Below are 7117 nucleotides of genomic sequence, written 5' to 3'. Positions count from 1 at the left end.
ACTTGTACAAGAAGACCATTTTCTTTGTAGTAACCCCAAACTAGAAATACCCTAAACGTCCGTCAAAGGAGAATGGATAAACAGTTTATTCGTGTAGTAGAATACTACTCAAAATACAAAAAAGAACAAATAACTGATACACATATATTGTGGATAAATCTCAAAAACATTTTGAAGAGCAAAAGTTGTCAGGCACAAAGTACACATACTGTAGTATAGAGTATATATGTATTTCATTTACATAAAGTTCAAGAACAGCCAACGCTAATCTATCTCAATAGAAACTACAACAGCAGTTTCTTCTGGGGGGCACCGAAACTGACTGAAAAGGTACATAAAGGAACTTTCTGGGGTGATGAATATGTTCTACATTTTGATTCGGATACTTGTTGCACAGGTGTATACATTTGTCAATACTTACCAACTGGGTGCATTTTGCTGTATGTACATTAAAATGATAGAATTAATTTATAAGAAAAAATTAATTAGCATGTCTGCAGGGAGTTTTCAACTCCTGGAACAAGCAAATCCCATAGGACAGGCAGCCCAAAGCTAGGAACTGACTGAAGGATCCGGGTGAGAGCCCAGGTTGGGGTGTCACTCAGCCAGGAGTGATTACCAGACTTCCTTGGGGCAATCACCACGTAAGCCCAAGTAAGAGAGGAGGCATGTGGGCTACTGGAGCAGTAGAGGTAGTAGGCAGCACGGCTGATGTCCAAAGACCCAGGGCAACTAGCTACACCACAGACTGGGGTCAGTGGAGCCTGCAAAGATCGCATGCAGACCAGACAACCTCCTCTCACCAGTGGTATATAATACAAATCTTTCCCCTTTTCCCTTCTGCCTCCTGAATAAAAGAGAAGAAAAAGGAGGAGTGTTGAAAATCATTTTTTAATAAAAACATTTGTTCACACAATACAGATTTTATTTAGAAACTTGTGTCCTAAAGCAGAAGAGGTTGGAGTCACCTTAACCAGCAAATTCAAATACCCGACCCAGGCTATACCCTTGCGGACAGCAGGGGCTCCAAAACTCCAGATCCACAGCTATAAAAATGAAAATCCCTTCTTTTGTTTTGTTTTTGAACATTTGGGCTACAGTATGTATATTTCCATCTTGATTCGTTCTGATTTTCAGTCTTCATTCTGGCTGGGACAGGTGGGATCATGGCAGGTAATGAGGCTGGAGAGAGAGAAAGGAACCAAGCCCTTGGGTACAATTTCAGGAGTTTGGATCTTATCCTGAAGGCAGAAAGGAGGAGGCTTTGACATTTTTTAAATCAGAGAGTGACACAATTAGATTTGTGACTTGGAAAAATGACTCTGACAGAAGTATGGGGTTTGGTGTGAGCAAAATTAGAAACTGGGAGACTAGATAAGAGGTTATTGCAGAAAGCTAGGCAAGGAATCGTGAGGGTAGTTTTTAAGAGAGTGGCAGTGGGTGTGGATAAAATGGCACTGAATGAGATCAAGGAAGTCAATCCACAGGAAGGCAGAATATAATCTAAAACAAACAAACAAACAAAATGGCTCTGAAGAACCTAGGGGCAGGACAGGAATAAAGACACAGACCTACTAGAGAATGGACTTGAGGATATGGGGAGGGGGAAGGGTAAGATGTGACAAAGTGAGAGAGTGGCATGGACATATATACACTACCAAATGTAAAATAGATAGCTAGTGGGAAGCAGCCACATAACACAGGGAGATCAGCTCGGTGTTTTGTGACCACCTAGAGGGGTGGGATAGGGAAGGTGGGAGGGAGACGCAAGAGGGAAGGATATGGGGATATATGTATATGTATAACTGATTCACTTTGTTATAAAGCAGAAACTAACACATCATTGTAAAGCAATTATACTCTAATAAAGATGTTAAAAAAAAAAGAGTGATGCCTATATCTTGGCTTGGGCAACTGGGTAGATTGTGATGCCATTTAATGAGGAAGGAATACAGGAGGGTTGGATTTGAGGGACAGAGGGAGGAAGATGACAAGTTTAGCTTTTATCCTGTTACAGTGAGATGCCGATTCAGGAGGACACCTCCAAGGTCCTGTTGCATTTTAGGTTTTAAAACTCAGCAAAGAGTTTTGGCCCGATAAAGAAAATAAAGAGATCAAAAAGGACTAAAGTAAATTCTTGGCTGAAAATTCTACAATGGAGTGGTAAGGAGAATTGGACGATTGGGTGTTCAGTTTGCAACAAGATTGCTTTTTTTGTAAAAACAAAACAAAATCAGAAAATCCAACTACTTTACAGAGTTTTATTCGTCTCAAGAAAAAGCTAAGAGGCAAGTGGTTGCTGACATTGGTTCAGTTGTTCAATGATGTTATCACCAACGTATCTGAAGTTCTGTTATCCTCACAATTTCAAGACGGCTGTTTCAGCTCTAGCCACCATATCCATTCAAAGCAAGGAGGAGACAGTATCACTGCTCTGATTCTTTTTATTAAGAAATCAGAAACTTCTCCAGAGCTACCCTACCTGGCTTGTGCCTGTGTCTCTTTTCCCAGAGTGGTGGCACATAGCCAATCCTGGCCAAAAAGCTGGAAAAGTGAGTATACTTACGAAGTGACATATATAGCTGCAAGAGACAAGATACAAGGTAGTAGGAGATGGATATTGGGTTGACAAAGCAGCAGTGTTTGCAGAGTCCAAAGCAACACACAGGTGTTAGTGATGAGGCAAGTTGGACAAGTCTATAAAGGGAATCATGCCTTTAGGCATGATCAGGGTCCTTTTCTATTTTTTTTTTTTATTATTGACTTGTAAGAGTTCTTGTTTTTAATTTAATTTAATTTATTTTTTTATACAGCAGGTTCTTATTAGTTATCCATTTTATACATATTAGTGCATATATGTCAATCCCAATCTCCCAATTCATCCCACTACCACCACTTTCCCCACTTGATGTCCATATGTTTGTTCTCTACATCTGTGTCTCTATTTCTGCCTTTCATGCAAGGTCTTAATACCTTAACTAAATAGATTTTTTAAAACCCCTTATTTAGATATTTAGGGAAATTTAAAAAAAAAACTGATTTGGAGAGCTTTATCTTTATATGATACTAAAACAACCAAGTGGTAGGTGGGATATCTTGGAGCTGAAGGGAAAGAAACTTGTCAGGCTGCCTGAGTTTCCACTCAGCTCTGCCACTCACCAAGTGGTAGCCTTCCACATTTCAGTTACCTCCTGTGCCAGAGTATTTTCATCCATAAAATAGAAATAATGAACATTCCAAACACTGCCTAGCATGGAGTAAAGACTCACTGATGTCAGCTGCTTTTTTAAAGCATGCACTCTGAAGGTCTTCAAACAAGTCATTACATTTAATTATTATAATGGAAAATTACATCTAAAGAAGTAATCAGTTGATTTTTATTCTGAAGCTGTGCTTTCTAAAAAACATTCTCATCTATAATTTGTCAAATAAAATTGTATGTTTAAAAAAATTCTAAAATTAAATAACAGTAACAAATAAATAAAAACAAAAGCAAGGGAAATTTAGAGAGTGACATGATTCTGCTTGCAGGTCTATCTGACTCTATTTCATTGCCAGTGAATTCGACTGGGCTTCTTCTTTTTTTTTTTTTTTAAACATCTTTATTGGAGTATAATTGCTTTACAATGGTGTGCTAGTTTCTGCTTTATAACAAAGTGAATCAGTTATACATATACATATGCTCCCATATCTCTTCCCTCTTGTGTCTCCCTCCCTCCCACCCTCCTTATCCCACCCCTCCAGGCAGTCACAAAGCACCAAGCTGATCTCCCTGTGCTATGCGGCTGCTTCCCACTAGCTATCTACCTTAAGTTTGGTAGTGTATATATGTCCATGCCTCATCTCGCTTTGTCACACCTTGCCCTTCCCCCTCCCCATATCCTGAAGTCCATTCTCTAGTAGGTCTAGTAGGACACAGTCTTTACTCCTGTCTTACCCTTAGGTTCTTCATGACATTTTTTTTTCTTAAATTCCATATATATGTGTTAGCATACAGTATTTGTCTTTCTCTTTCTGACTTACTTCACTCTGTATGACAGACTCTAGGTCCATCCACCTCACTACAAATAACTCAATTTCATTTCTTTTTATGGCTCAGTAATATTCCATTGTATATATGTGCCACATCTTCTTTATCCATTCATCTGATGATGTACACTTAGGTTGCTTCCATCTTCTGGCTATTGTAAATAGAGCTGCAATGAACATTTTGGTACATGACTCTTTTTGAATTATGGTTTTCTCAGGGTATATGCCCAGTAGTGGGATTGCTGGGTCATATGGTAGTTCTATTTTTAGTTTTATAAGGAACCTCCATACTGTTCTCCATAGTGGCTGTACCAATTCACATTCCCACCCAGCAGTGCAAGAGTGTTCCCTTTTCTCCACACCCTCTCCAGCATTTATTGTTTCTAGATTTTTTGATGATGGCCATTCTGACGGTGTGAGATGATATCTCACTGTAGTTTTGATTTGCATTTCTCTAATGATTAGTGATGTTAAGCATTCTTTCACGTGTTTGTTGGCAGTCTGTATACCTTCTTTGGAGAAATGTCTATTTAGGTCTTCTGCCCATTTCTGGATTGGGTTTTTTGTTTTTTGTTATTGAGCTGCATGAGCTGATTATAAATTTTGGAGATTAATACTTCGTCAGTTGCTTCATTTGCAACTATTTTCTCCCATTCAGAGGGTTGCCTTTTTGTCTTGTTTATGGTTTCCTTTGCTGTGCAAAAGCTTTTAAGTTTCATTAGGTCCCATTTGTTTATTTTTGTTTTTATTTCCATTTATCTAGGATGTGGGTCAAAAAGGATCTTGCTGTGATTTATGTCATAGAGTGTTCTTCCTATGTTTTCCTCTATGAGTTTGATAGTTTCTGGCCTTACATTTAGGTCTTTAATCCATTTTGAGCTTATTTTTGTGTATGGTGTTAGGGAGTGTTCTAATTTCATAATTTTACATGTACCTGTCCAGTTTTCCCAGCACCAATTATTAAAGAGGCTGTCTTTTCTCCACTGTATATTCTTGTCTCCTTTAACAAAGATAAGGTGACCATATGTGCATGGGTTTATCTCTGGGCTTTCTATCCTGTCCCATTGCTCTATATTTCTGTTTTTGTGCCAGTACCATACTGTCTTGATTACTGTAGACTGTGTAATATAGTCTGAAGTCAGGGAGCCTGATTCCTCCAGCTCCATTTTTCGTTCTCAAGATTGCTTTGGCTATTCGGGGTCTGTGGTGTTTCCATACAAATTGTGAATTTTTTTGTTCTAGTTCTGTGAAAAATGCCAGTGGTAGTTTGATAAGGATTGCATTGAATCTGTAGATTGCTTTGAGTAGTAGAGTCATTTTCACATGTTGATTCTTCCAATCCAAGAACACAGAATATCTCTCCATCTATTTGTATCATCTTTAATTTCTTTCATCAGTGTCTTATAATTTTCTGTATACAGGTCTTTTGTCTCCTTAGGTAGGTTTATTCCTAGATATTTTATTTTTTTTGTTGCAATGGTAAAAGGGAGTGTTTTCTTAATTTCACTTTCAGATTTTTCATCATTAGTGTATAAAAATACCACAGAATTCTGGGTATTAATTTTGTATCTGGCTACTTTACTAAATTCATTGATTAGCTCTAGTGGTTTTCTGGTAGCATCTTTAGGATTCTCTATATATAGTATCATGTAATCTGCAAACAGTGACAGCTTTACTTCTTCTTTTCTGATTTGGATTCCTTTTATTTCTTTTTCTTCTCTGATTGCTCTGGCTAGAACTTCCAAAACTATGTTGAATAAGAGTGGTGAGAGTGGGCAACTTTGTCTTGTTCCTGATCTTAGTAGAAATGGTTTTAGTTTTTCACCATTGAGGTCGATGTTGGCTGTGAGTTTGTCATATATGGCCTTAATTATGTTGAGGAAAGTTCCCTCTATGCCTACTTTCTGCAGGGCTTTTATCATAAATGGGTGTCGAATTTTGTCGGAAACTTTCTCTGCATCGATTAAGATGATCATATGGTTTTTCTCCTTCAATTTGTTAATATGGTGTATCACATTGATTGATTTGCGTATATTGAAGAATCCTTGCGTTCCTGGAATAAACCCACTTGATCATGGTGTATGTTCCTTTTAATGTGCTGTTGGATTCCGTTTGCTAGTATTTTGTTGAGGATTTTTGCATCTATGTTCATCAGTGATATTGGCCTGTAGTTTTCTTTCTTTGTGACATCTTTGTATGGTTTTGGTATCGGGGTGATGGTGACCTCATACAATGAGTTTGGGAGTGTTCCTCCCTCTAATATCTTTTGAAAGAGGTTGAGAAGGATAGGTGTTAGCTCTTCTCTAAATGTTTGATAGAATTCACCTGTGAAGCCATCTGCTCCTGGGCTTTTGTTTGTTGGAAGATTTTCAATCACAGTTTCAATTTCAGTGCTTGTGATTGGTCTGTTCATATTTTCCATTTCTTCCTGGTTCAGTCTTGGCAGGTTTTGCATTTCTAAGAATTTGTCCATTTCTTCAAGGTTGTCATAGAGTTGCTTGTAGTAATCTCTCATGATCTTTTGTATTTCTGCAGTGTCAGTTGTTACTGCTCCTTTTTCATTTCTAATTCTATTGATTTGAGTCTTCTCCCTTTCTTTCTTGATGAGTCTGACTAATGGTTTATCAATTTTGTTTATCTTCTCAAAGAACCAGTTTTTAGTTTTATTGATCTTTGCTATCATTTCCTTCATTTCATTCTGATCTGATCTTTATGATTTCTTTCCTTCTGCTAAGTTTGGGGTTTTTTGTTCTTCTTTCTCTAATTGCTTTAGGTGCAAGGTTAGGTTGTTTATTTTAGATGTTTCCTGTTTCTTAAGGTAGGATTGTATTGCTATAAACTTCCCTCTTAGAACTGCTTTTCCTGCATCTCATAGGTTTTGGGTCGTAGTGTCTCCATTTTCATTTGTTCTATGTATTTTTTGATTTCCTCTTTGATATCTTCAGTGATCACTTTGTTTTTAAGTAGTGTACTGTTTAGCCTCCATGTGTTTGTATTTTTTACAGCTCTTTTCCTGTAATTGATATCTAGTCTCATAGCATTGTGATTGGAAAAGGTACTTGAAACAATTTCAGTTTTCTTAAATTTA

Source organism: Leucopleurus acutus (genome assembly GCF_964270905.1).
Source record: "Leucopleurus acutus genome assembly, chromosome: 3".
Taxonomy (NCBI): domain Eukaryota; kingdom Metazoa; phylum Chordata; class Mammalia; order Artiodactyla; family Delphinidae; genus Leucopleurus; species Leucopleurus acutus.
Note: the sequence above shows the minus strand (reverse complement) of the source record.